General features: G+C 36.8%; 1 protein-coding gene across 5 annotated transcripts in view; it reads right to left on the reverse strand.

Annotated features, from left to right (window-relative positions):
- Positions 1 to 13,795, reverse strand: part of FAM13B (family with sequence similarity 13 member B) — a 128,509-nt gene that overhangs the window by 83,927 nt on the left and 30,787 nt on the right. The gene's annotated exons all lie outside the window — the stretch shown is intronic.

Genomic DNA, 13,795 nt, shown 5'->3' on the forward strand with positions numbered 1-13,795 from the left:
CTTCCATATCTATAAATCTATGTTTCCTCTTATAAAATAAGAATAACTATTCTTTATAGCTGTAAACTTTGACTGGGATAATCTATGCTTATAGCAGACAGAGAATCAGTTTCCTTTCCCTTCTCTGCATAACGTTAAGACAAGCATCCTCGTATTAACGGCCAGTTGATTTTTGACAAAGGTGCCAAGTTCACTCAATGGGAAAAGAATAGTCTCTTCAACAAATGCTTGTGGAAAACTGGAGATTCATATGCGTAAATGAAGGTGGACCCCCCACCTCACACCATCTATAAAAATTAACTCAAAATGGATCACAGACCTAAATATAAGAAACAAAACTATAAAACTCCTAGAAGAAAACATGGAAAAGTATCTTAGGACCTTGCTTATTAGACTTTACACCAAAAGCATGAGCAACAAAAGAAAAAATAGATAAATGGGGCTCATCAAAATTAAAAAACTTTTGTGCATCAAATGACTTCAAGAAAGTAAAAAGATGACAGAATAGGAGAAAATACTTGGAAACCACATATTCAATAAGGTTTATTATCTAGAATATAAAGAAATCCTACCATCAAACCACAAAAAGACTTCAAGAAAGTAAAAAGATGACAGAATAGGAGAAAATATTTGGAAACCACATACTCAATAAAGGTTTGTTATCTAGAATATAAAGAAATCCTACCATCAAACCACAAAAAGACAACCCAATTAAAAAATGGGCCAAGACAGATGAGTAGAAAAATGGGAACAAAAATTAAATGAATAATAGGGGGGATGGGATGTTTTGGGTATTCTTCTTTACTTGTACTTTTATTCTTATTTTTATTTTTTTCTTGGAGTAATGAAAATGTTCAAAAATTGATTTTGGTGACTAACGCACAACTATATGAAGGTACTGTGAACAACGGATTGTACTCCATGGATGATTGTAGAATATGTGAATATATCTCAATAAAACTGAGTTGAGGAAAGAAACGATGGGCCAAGGATTTGAATATCCAAAGAAGATACACAAATGGCCAAGAAGCACAGGAAAAGATGTTCAACATCATTAGCCATTAGGGAAATACAAATCAAAACCACAATGACATATCCTTTCAAACCCACTAAAATGACTACTATTAAAAAAAAAAAAACAGAAAATAAGTGTTGGAGAGGATGTGGAGAAAAAGGAATTCTTGTTCACTGTTGGTAGGAATGTAAAATGGTGCAGCCACACTTGCAGGAAATGAAATGGCATCAGAAACCTTTATAAACTCAACTATCTAAACCATGAATTTAGAGAAAGAGACTCCTCCATTCTTCAAAAAGTTTTTGTTACCACACTTTTGAATTTGAAAATTATAAAGACAGCTGTTTAAATGGTTCTACATACACTCCAGAAAGAAACATTTTCTTTGGAAAGCACCCAACGTTTTTTGATAACTGTATATATTAATTTATTACCAGGATAAACTATTGGTATGCTAATTAAAATCAGATAATTTAAAACAAAAATGGTGCAGCCACAGAAGACAGTTTAGCGGTTCCTTAGAAAGTTAGGTATAGTTACCATATGACTCAGCAATCCCACTACTAGGTATATACTCAAAAGAGCAGCATTATTCACAACCACCAAAAGATGAAAGCAACCCAAATGTTCATCAACAGATAATGGATAAACAAAACATGGTATACACATACAATGAAAAATTATTCAGCCATAAAAAGGAATGATGTTCTGATACATGAGACAACATGGAAGAACCTTGAAAACATGTTGAGTGAAATAAGCCAGACACACAAAAGGATATTTCACTGATATGAAATAATTAGAATAAGCAAACTCATGGAGTCAGAATCTAAAATATAGGTGACCAGGGGCCAGGGTGGGGGTAGGAAATGGGGAGTTAACGCTTAATTGGTGCACAATTTCTGCTTGGGCTGATGGAAAAGTTTTGGTAATGGATGGTGGTGATGACAGCAAAACACTTTGAATGCAATTAATTAAGACTAAAAGAGTATATATTTGAATGTGGTTAAAAGGAGGAAATTTTAGATTATATGTATGTTATTAGAATAAGGATCTTTTTAAATGCAGTCATACAGTGTATGACTATATTAACACAAAGTGAACCCTAATGTGGAGCTATAGTAATTATAATAATATTCTTTCATCAACTGTAACAAAAGTACCACACTAAAAATGTTAATAATAGGGAAAACTGTCTTTGGAGGGAGAGGATGGAAGAGTATGTAAGAATTCTGTATTTTCTGTGTGATTTTTCTGTAAGCCTCCAACTTCTCTAATAAACAAAAGAGTATTAAAAAGAAAAAGGACAAAGCAAATTAGCTGGGGAGAGAGGAAAAAACCTGTTTGGCAATGTGTTTACTATTTAATCTCCATGAATTCTAATTATCTATTAACCAATCTTTTAATAAGCTCAGAAAATCATGGAGCAACACTCTCCCAAGAGGGTTGAGGTAAGCAGAAGAGTGTTATCATTCAGTGTGGTTTTCAAAAAAAGTCTTATTAGTAACATATAGCTCCAGGAGGAACATTAAAAACAAAGGGGGAAAGACTTTATCTAGTGTTTGGATGAGTAGAAAAATGGGGATAAAAACTAAAGGACAAATGGAGTGGGATGGGGGGATGATTTGGGTGTTCTTTTTTCACTTTTATTTTGTATTCTTGTTCTGGTTCTTTCTGATGTAAGGAAAATGTTCAGAGATAGATTGTGGTGATGAACGCCTAACTGTTCTGTGGACAGTTGATTGTATACCATGGATGATTGTATGGTGTGTGAATGTATCTCAATAAAACTGAATTTAATAAAACAAACAAGCAAAACAAAACAAAACAAACAAAAAAAACAGAGAGGAAAGAAAACCACATTCCCACAACAAATCTTTTAGTCGATGATTACTTCCAAAACACCCTGAAATGTCTGCTAAAACACGTAATCTATTCATCCGAAAAACAACTTCAAAATTAAGATCCTTTAAGCAAGGTTACTTCAGGAATAAGATGTTTAATTAACTTATATTAAAAGTCAGGTTGATATCCTCATGACATAAAGGAAAGGGGTGGACTTGGTTGACATACAATAAATGAGGACTCATTAGAAGAGTCTATCAAAGGCAAATTCTATTCACTAAAATGGCTAGCTCAGTGTTCAACGTGCCTCTCATTAATGAAACCAGGAACCAGTAATTTCATCCCTACCTCAAACTGAACAGCATATCTTTCCTAATGTGAGATTGGGTAGGCATCTGTGAACACATCAATACAATCATTCCTCACTACTAGACAAACAATCAAAGGCATAAATCTTTCAGGTGATGAGTCTCTGACAGAGCATCATGATGATGACTAAAACAAAAACTTCAAATGGGAAGTTATATGACAGGCAAAGTTCTATTCATAAAACAGTATTATTATGTTAATAAAGTAATTACTGTAACCCCTATTTTAATGAGACATTGCACAGAGATTCATCAATTTACCCACAACCCAGAAAGCTAATAGGGGTCACAGCCAATTTTTGAACCTAGAGATTGTGATCCCCAAAGTCCTTATACTTAATCATTATACTCTGTCTCTGTAAATTTTCACAATTTATAGTACAGGACCTTGCATTCGGTGACTCAAACTGACCACAAAACCATCTTGCATACATTTTAGGAGGTTATTTATTCCTAGTTTGCTAACAGATACTCAAAAAGGGCAGGCTTATGCTCCAAGTCCTACTAGCTAAAGATTACTCACTTGGTGTCACATCTATAGCATGTTGCTGAAAGCATTCATACTGGAGAGTGGCACAAAATAAAATTTCAGCAAAATGAAAAGTTATTTTTGACATTACTGATTTAATTTTTCCTGCCCCTTTTAGAGTGTAAATAGTGTACATATCCCCTACACGTGTATGGGGGTTGTACAATGTCCCTCAAAATTCATGTGCACTCAGAACATTAGAATATAACCTTATTTGGAAATAGGGTCTATGCAGATGTAATCAGTTAAGGATCTCAAGATAAAATCATCCAGGATTTAGAATGGGCCCTAAATTCAATCATTAATGCCCTTATAAGAGGAAAGAATACACAGAGTAAACTATGAGAAGATCAGAGTTATGGTGCCACAGGCAAAGGTATGCCAGGAGCTAACAGAAAATACCAAAAGGTGGAAGACATAACAAAAGAATTCTCCCTTAGAGCCTTTGGAAGGAGAGTGGCCCTACCAACACCTTCATTTTGGATTTCTGACCTCCTCAACTTTGAGAAAATAAATTTCTGCTGTTTTAGAGCCAGTTTGCGGTAATTTGTTATGGTAGCCAGAGGAAACTAATACCACACCTAAACCATACTTAATTCACACACACACACACACACACACAAAAAAAAACATGTACCAGGGAAAGATGTCCAAAAGAAAGAGATCTGATGAAATGTCTTAGCAGATAGGATCAATAAACTGCAAAGAAAGCAGCCAACAAATAAAAGGCTTGACACAAGAGAATACAATATGTAGGCATACAAACCAACTGAGAATTTCCAAAAGCATAATTTTACTGTAAATCAAAGCAGTGAAGTCATTTTAAATACAAGGGACAGTTGCCTAGCATAGTGATATTTACAAGGAATAAGAAATCATTTGAATCTTATGTTACATACCTCACCATGAGAAAGAGTGATAAAAATAATACAATTAAATACCAATTACCAATGAACCTGAGTGATGGTCCTTTCAGCAAAGTGTACCTTCATATACCAGCTATTAACCTGAGTTCTGCTAAGACTAAAGGTATTTTCGCACTTCATTCAGTTTCATATACATATGATAGCAACAAACACACCTTTCTCATCAAACACAGAATTTTTAAGTTTTAAGTGTCTAATAAAATTAGTAGTGAGAGGCATTAAAAAGGGATAGAACTCCAACATCAATACTATATACTAATAGCAGATAACATTAACTGAGCTCTTACAGTATGTCAGAAACTATTTTAAGAGCTTTAAATGTATTAACTCATCTAATCCTTACAACAACCCTGTGGTTATAAACCCTTCATTATAGCCATTTCACTGATGAGAAAACTGAAAAGCAGATTGTAATCCACAGTAAGTTACACAACTAAAAAATGACGTTTGGCCAAACAAGTCACCCTCTTAATGACTAAGAGAAGTAACCTCAATATATGGGCTATCATACAGCATTCACCATAACTCAAGATTCAAAAAAATTTTACAGAACACTATAAAAATTTATACAACTTGGTATTAATATTTCTATTTTTATCATAGTAATACATTTTTCAAAGCAAAAGACTTAAAAGGAAAAACAGTTATCTTCTTTCTTACCCATGCTCCCTCATAGACAAGCATCTTTAACTCTTTATTGTTACAGGTTCTTCTGGTATTTCTGTATTTGTAAATAATATGTTCATACTACTATTTCTTGACTTAACAGTATTAAACATTATCTCTTGGCTACTTACCACTATAGATAAGGTAATAGCAACAATATATGCATATCAATAGGACACACACACTTTCTTAATAACAGCACAATTTTTGCTTAAATATACAGTGTTGTGACTAGACAAATCAGCTCAATCTACCCAATGAAGACAACTTTAAAAAGCTAGATGAAACACACAAACCAACTTCTTAAACATCAAATGGAAATAAGGAAGTAAAGAATTATTGACCAGGATCCCAGAAAAGGCATGAACCTAAAAGAGGACATCCCAGTCCTCAGGGGAGTTTTTTTTTTTTAATGCGATTTTATTGAGATATATTCCCATAACATACAATCCTCCAAAGTGTACAATCAGCTGTTCACAGTATCATCATATACTTGTGCCTTCATCACCACAATCACCTCCAAAGTGTACAATCAGCTGTTCATAGTATCATCATATACTTGTGCCTTCATCACCACAATCAATCTTTGAACATTTTCAGTACTCCAAAAAATAGAAATTAAAATAAAAAAGAACATCCAAAATTCCAATCCCTTCCCTCCCCCCATTGTACATTTACTTTTTTAACACACATCCATTTAACTTCATCAAAAAATTAAAAGCAAACAATAAAAAAACATTTCAAACAAACCAAAAAAAGGAATAAGAAGAAACAACCTAAAATAACTACATTGCTTCCAACATTTTCCTACCCTACCCCAAGAAAATAAACAAACTATCAAACAAAGGAATAAGAAACACAAATAACCTAAAATAACTACACTGCTGCCAACCTGTTCCTACCATATTCCCTGGAAATTAACCAACCAGTCATTCCTGAGCATTCCCATAACATAAAGTTTACCCTCAATAACTTACCTGTTCTTATTAGATTATCGTTCCCCCTTCACTACTTGCTGTCTATCGCTAGGTCCCCCACATTCTACAATATAAACCATTTATTTTACATTTTTCACAGTGTTCACATTAGTGGTAACATACAATACCCCTCTTTTTGTGCCTGACTTATTTCGCTCAGCATCATGTCTTCAAGGGTCATTCATATTGTCATACGTTTCATGACCTCGTTCCTTCTTATTGCCACGTAGTATTCCATCATGTGCATATACCAGAACTTGTTTATCCACTCATCTGTTGAAGGACCTGAGGATTGTTTCCATCTCTTGGCAATTCCAGGTATATACGAAGAAGTGAAATTGCTAGATCAAAGGGTTAACTTGATACCTAGTTTTCTAAGGAACCACCAGACTGTCTTCCACAGTGGCTGTACCATTATGCAGTTCCACCGAAAACGAGTAAGAGTTCTAATTTCTCAACATCCTCTCCAGCATTTGTAGTTTCTTGATTCCTTAATGGCAGCCAATCTAATTGGTGTGAGATAACAACTCATTGTGGTCTTAATTCACATTTCCCTAACAGCTAGTAAAGATGAACATATTTTCATGTGCTTTTTGGCCATTTGTATTTCCTCTACAGAGAAATATATTTTCATAAATTTTGTCCATTTAATAATTGCAGTGTTGGTACTACTGTCACTGAGTTGCAGGATTTCTTTATATATGCAAGATACCAGTCTTTTGTCAGATACATGGTTTCCAAATATTTTTTCCATTGAGTTGGCTGCCACTTCACCTTTTTGACAAATTCCTTTGAGGTACAGAAGCTTTTAAGTTTGAGTAGTTCCCATTTATTTATTGTTTCTTTTGTTGCTTGTGTTTTGGGTGTAAGGTCTAAGAAGTGACCTCCTAATACAAGGTACTGAAGATGTTTCCCTACATTATCTTCCAGGAGTTTTATGTTACTGTCTCTTATATTGAGATCTTTAATCTATTTTGAGTTAATTTTTGTGTAGGGTGTGAGGTAGGGGTTCTCTTTCATTTTTTGGATATGGATATCCAGCTCTCTCAGCCCCATCTGTTGAATAGACTGTTATGTCCCAGTTCAGTGATTTTGGGGGCCTTATCAAAGATCAGTAAACCATAGATCTGGGAGACCATCGCCAAATTCTCAATTCGATTCCATTGGTGGAAATTTCTATCTTTGTGCCCATACCATACTATTTTTAATACTGTGGCTTCAAAATAAGCTTCAAAGTCAGGGAGTGTAAGTCCTCCAGCTTCGTTTTTCTTTTTAGAATGTTTTTGGCAATTTGAGGTATCTTTCCCTTCCAAACAAATTTGATAACTAGCTTTTCCAAGTCTGCAAAGTAGGCTGTTAGAATTTTGATTGGAATTGCATTGAATCTGTAGATGATTATGGGTAGAACTGACATTTTAATGACATTTAGCCTTCCTATCCATGAACATGGAATATTTTTCCATCTGTTTAGGTCCCCTTTTTATTTCTTTTAGTAAAGTCATGTCATTTTCTATGTATAGGTCTTTTACATCCTTGGTTAAGTTTATTACTAGGTACTTGATTTTTTTAGTTGATATTGAGAATGGAATCTTTTTCTTGAGTGTCTCTTCAGTTAGGTCACTTTTGGTGTATAGGAACATTACTGATTTATGGGCACTAATCTTCTATCCTGCTATTTTGCTACATTTGCTCATTAGTTCATGTAGCTCTGTTGTCAACTTCTCTGGGTTTTCCAGATATAAGATCATATCTGCAAATAAGGACAGTTTTACTGCTTCCTTTTCAATTTGGATGCCTTTTTTTTTTTTAAAGCAGCCTTGTTTTTTTTAATTAAGATTTATTCACACACCATACAATCATTCAAAATATACAATCAATTCATCACATTACCATAATATAGTTGTTCATTGATCACGCCAATATCGTTTTTTTAACATTTTCCTTGTAACAAAAAAAGTGATAATAAAAAAAAAAGAAATAGTGAAAAAAGAACACCCAAATCGCCCCCCTTCCCGCCCTATTTTTCCTTTAGTTTTTGCCCCCATTTTTCTACTCATCCATCCATACACTGGGTAAAAGGAGTGTGATCCACAAGGTTTTCAAAATCACCCTGTCACCCCTTGTAAGCTACATTATCATAAAGTCATCTTCAAGAATCAAGGCCACTGGGTTGGGGTTTGATAATTTCAGGTATGTACCCCTAGCTATTCCAATACATTAAAACCTAAAAAGTGTTATCTATATAGTGCGTAAGAATATCCACCAGAGTGACCTCTCGACTCCATTTGAAATCTCTCAGCCACTGAAGTTTTATTTCGTTTCATTTCGCATCCCTCCTTTGGTCAAGAAGATGTTCTCAATCCCATGATGCTGGGTCCAGATTCATCCCCGGGAGTCATATCCTGCATTGCCAGGGGATTTACACCCCTGGAAGTTAGGTCCCACGTAGGGAGGAAGGCAGTGAGATCACCTGCTGGGGTAGCTTAGTTAGACAGGGCCACATTGGGTGTCTTTTATTTCTTTGTCTTGCTGGATTGCTCTGGCTGGCACTTCAAGCACAATGTTGAATAACAGTGCTGACAGCGGGCATCCTTGTCTCATTCCTGATCTTAGAGGGAAGGCTTTCAGTCTCTCACCACTGAGGAATATGCTGACTGTGGGTATTTCATATATACCCTAATTTATGATACTGAGGAAATTTCCTTCAATTCCTACCTTTTGAAGTGTTTTTTATCAAAAAAGTATGCTCAATTTTGTCAAATGCTTTATCAACATCTATTGAAATGACATCTGATTTTTTTCCCTTTTGATTCGTTAATGCGTTGTATTACAATGATTGATTTTCTTATGTCGAACCATCTTTGCAGGCCTGGAATGAACCCCACTTGGTCATGGTGTATAATTTTTTTATGTATCTTTGGATTTGATTAGCAAGTATTTTGTTGAGAATTTTTGTGTATCTACTCATGAGGAAGATTGGCCCGTAGTTTCCTTTCTTGTAGCATCTTTACCTGGTTTTGGAATTACAGTGATATTAGTTTCATAAAATGGGTTAAGTAGTGTTCCAATTTCTTCAATGTTTTGAAAGAGTTTAAGTAAGATTGGTACCAGGTTCTTTTTAGAAAGTTTGGTAGAATTCCCCTGTGAAGCCATCTGGCCTTGGGCATTTATTTGTGGGAAGCTTTTTGATGACTAACTGGATCTATTTGCTTGTAATTGGTTTGCTGAGGTCTTCTATTTCTTCTCCGGTCAGTGTAGGTTGTTCGTGTGTTTCCAGGAAATTATCCATTTCCTCTATGTTATCAGTTTGTTGGCGTACAGTTGTTCATAGTGTCCTCATAATTTTTTTTAAATTTCTTCGGGATCCGCAGTAACGTCACCTCTCTTATTTATTATTTTGTTTATTTAGGCCTTCTCTCTTTTTAATTTTGTCAGTCTAGCTAGGGGCTTATCAATCTTGTTGATCTTCTCAAGAACCAACTTTTGGTTTTATTTATTCTATTATTTTTTGTTCTTTATTTCATTAATATCTGCTTTAATCCTTATTTCTTTTCTTCTACTTGGTTTAGAATTAGTTTGCTGTTCACTTTCTAGCTTCTTCAGTTCTCTCATTTAATTCTTTGATTTTAGATCTTTCTTCCTTTTTAATGTAAGGACAGGTTTTGCTAATACAGAAGAAGCCACTAAGAGACAACTTTTGGCAGGCTTGTGAATAGGGGGACTGGAGCTGAAATTCTGGGCCCTTCCAAGGAGACATCCTGGTAAACGCCCCCTCCCCCCAGCACTTGGCAAGAAACAATGTAGGGTTAACACTCTAAGAAAAAGGTACATGCGAAAGTACATCAACCCTCACAAAGACTGCATCATAGCTTCACCACATCTGTACAAAACTAAAATAAAGAGCTTCTGGGCTGCTAACATTCCCAAGCACCTAGCACAAACAAATAAAAATACCCTTGGATAGCAGGTGGTGACACAGAGAACAGTTGAAGTTAGTTAGTCCCCCTGGAACAACTAATAAACAACCAGGAACAACTAAGAAAAAACTGGAATAACCGCTGGGGGACTACCGTAACTGTCCACCACTGTACACCAACCTGGATTGGGAGAATGCCTGAGATTGCAGAATAAAATCTGTAAGTAAAAACTGCAGACTGGAGTCAGGAACCCCTTCTGCCCACAACAGCCTGAACTGCAAAAATTCACTGTAGTAGAGAGTAGCACTCTCTGAACAAGCGAATATACTTCAATCCAGCTCCAACTGGGGTTTTAATTAATAACTGTGGACTGCTCAATACAAGCTACAAATCCCCAAAAAGCAGACAGAGGCTTTTAGTGACAACTGACCTTAAAGAGCTGGAAGACTTCTCTGTCCCAGGAGGGGGAGCCCAGAGGACCAGGTGCTATCTCTGGCCGATGGGTTAAACTTGGGGGGCTGAGAAGTAGTGCTGAAATGGGGCCTTCTGTCCCTTTTTCTCTCTCTCAATCTGAGATGTTCAGTGGAGAAAGCTTCAGCCATTTTGAGTTCCCAGGGCTATGACCCAGATAAGGGTGGAGACAGCAGAATCAAAGAACCTCTTTAAATGCAGGTGATATCTCCCTAAGGGGTGTATCTTCCCTAAGAGGAAGGAGGTGGTACCCAGCTCTACTACCCACCTTCCATTCAGAACCAATGCCACAGCCCCGGGGGAAAAACAACACAGAAACTAAATGGGCCACACCTCCTTGCACCAGTCAGGAGCAACAGGCTGACAGGTACCACCTGATGGGCAGGTTAGGAAAAGCACAGCAGCGTGAGGCCTCACAGGGCATATCAATCTTCTAAGACATACTCTCAGGGAAACCTGATACTGAATATTTCCCAGTTCTGAGACTTGAGCCCATTCTGGTCTGGGAAAACCTGACTGAGGTAACCAAGGAAACCAGATGCTAGACAACAGAAAACTACAACCTACACTAAGAAAAATGAAGTTATGGCCCAAAGAATCAAACTTACCCTTCAACTGAGATACAGGAATTTAAAGAACTAGTGCTGGATCATAATGCAATGCTTCTGTTAACTATAGACCCCAGTTTGCATTTCTTGTATTTTTTTCTCCAATATCATCCCCATTTTTTTTTAATTACATTCAGTTTTACTGAGATACATTCACACACCATACAATCATCCATGGTATACAATCCACTGTCCACAGTATAATAACATAGTCATGCGTTCATCACCACAATCTATCTCTGAACATTTTCCTTAAATCAGAAAGAACCAGAACAAGAATAAAAAATAAAAGTGAAAAAAGAACACCCAAATCATCCCCCCATCCCACCTCATTTGTCCTTTAGTTTTTATCCCCATTCCTCCACTCATCCATACACTAGATAAAGGGGGTGTGATCCACAGGTCTTCACAATCACACTGTCACCCCTTGTAATTTACATTATTATATAATTGTCTTCAGGAGTCCAGACTGCTGGGTTGGAGTTTGGTAGTTTCAGGCATTTACTTCTAGCTATTCCAATACATTAAAGCCTAAGAGGTGTTATCTATATAGTGCATAAGAATGTCCACCAGCGTGACCTCTCGATTCCATTAGAAATCTCTCAGCCACTGAAACTATTTCATCTCATTTTGCATCCCCCTTTTGGTCAAGAAGATATTCTCAGTCCCACGATGCCGGGTCCACATTCATCCCTGGGAGTCATACTCGGCACTCTGCATTGCCAGGGAGATTTACACCCCTGGGAGTTGGGTCCCACGTAGCGGGGAGGGCAGCGAGTTCACCTGTCAAGACCATCCCCATTTTTAACACCTTGTGTGCCAGCTGAATGTATTATGCCCCCCAGAAAAAGCCATATTCTTTGATGCAATCTTGTGGGGACAGACATATTAGTGGGGATTAAGTTGGAATGTTTGGATTAGATTGTTTCCATGGAAATGCACCCCACCCAACTGTGAGTGATAACTCTGATTGGATAATTTCCATGGAGGTGTGGCCCAACCCATTCAGCATGGGCCTTGATTAGTTTATTAGAGCATGATATGAACTCAGACAGGAGTGAGCTTGCTACAGCCAAGAGGGACACTTTGAAGAATGCACAGGAGCTGAGAGAGTAGCTGCAGATGAGAGACAGTTTGAAGATGGCCATTGAAAGCAGACTTTTGCTCCAGAGAAGCTAAGAGAGGACAAACAACCCAAGAGCAACTAAGAGTGACATTTTTGAGGAACTGCAGCCTAGAGAGGAACATCCTGGGAGAAAGCCATTTTGAAACCAGAACTTTGGAGCAGATGCCAGCCACGTGCCTTTCCAGCTAACACAGATTTTCCAGACACCACTGGTCATCCTCCAGTGAAGGTACCTGATTGCTGATGTGTTACCTTGGACACTTTATGGCCTTAAGACTGTTAACTGTGTAACCCAATAAAACCCCTTTTATAAAAGCCAATCCATCTCTGGTGTTTTGCATTCCTGCAGAATTAGCAAAGTAGAACACCTTGCAAAGCTGACATTCATTTGTTCTCCCACATGTAAAAACATTCTTATATTTGTACACTTAATCATAATCACTGACCATTCTAGGATTCACTACGTTATACAGTCCCAGTCTATATCTTCTATCTTTCCTTCTGGTGTCCTATATGCCCCTAACCTAAACCATACTCACAGTCATCTTTGTTCAGTGTATTTACAATATTGTGCTACCATCACCCAATATTGTGCTCCAAACCTCTTTTCCTATCTGTCTGTAATGCTCCCTTTACTATTTCCTGTAGAGCAGGTATCTTGTTCACAAACTCTCTCAGTGTCTGTCTGAGAATATTTTAAACTTTTCCTCATCTTCGGAGGACAGTGTTGCTGGATATAGAATTCTTGGTTGGCAGTTCTTCTCTTTCAGCATCTTAAATATATCATACCACTACCACCTCACCTACATGGTTTCTACCGAAAAACTGGCACATAATCTTATCGCAGTTCCCTTGTAAGTGATGGATCGCTTTTCTCTTGTTGCTTTCGGAATTTTTTCTTTGTCTTGGACATTTGATAATCTGATTAGTGTCTTCGCATAGGTCTATTTGATCTATTCTATTGGGGTATGCTTGTGCTTCTTGGATATGTAATTTTATGTCTTCATAAGAAATGGGAAATTTTAAGCAATTATTCCTTCCATTATTCTTTCTGCCCCTTTTCCCCTCTCTTCTCCTTCTGGGGACACCTATGACACATACATTCATGCACTTCATGTTGTCATTCAATCCCTAAGACACTGCTCATATTTTTCCATTCTTTTCCTTATCTGTTATTTTGTGTGTAGGATTTTCAGATGTCCCATCTTCCATTCATAAATTTTTTCTTCTGCCCTCTTCAAATCTCTTGTATGGTCTCTACTGTGTTTTTCATCTCTTGTATTGTGCCTTTCATTCCCTTAAGTTCTGCCAAATGTTTTTTCACACTTTCGAGTTCATCCTTGTGTT

This window comes from Choloepus didactylus, chromosome 13, assembly GCF_015220235.1.
Source record: "Choloepus didactylus isolate mChoDid1 chromosome 13, mChoDid1.pri, whole genome shotgun sequence".
Lineage (NCBI taxonomy): Eukaryota > Metazoa > Chordata > Mammalia > Pilosa > Megalonychidae > Choloepus > Choloepus didactylus.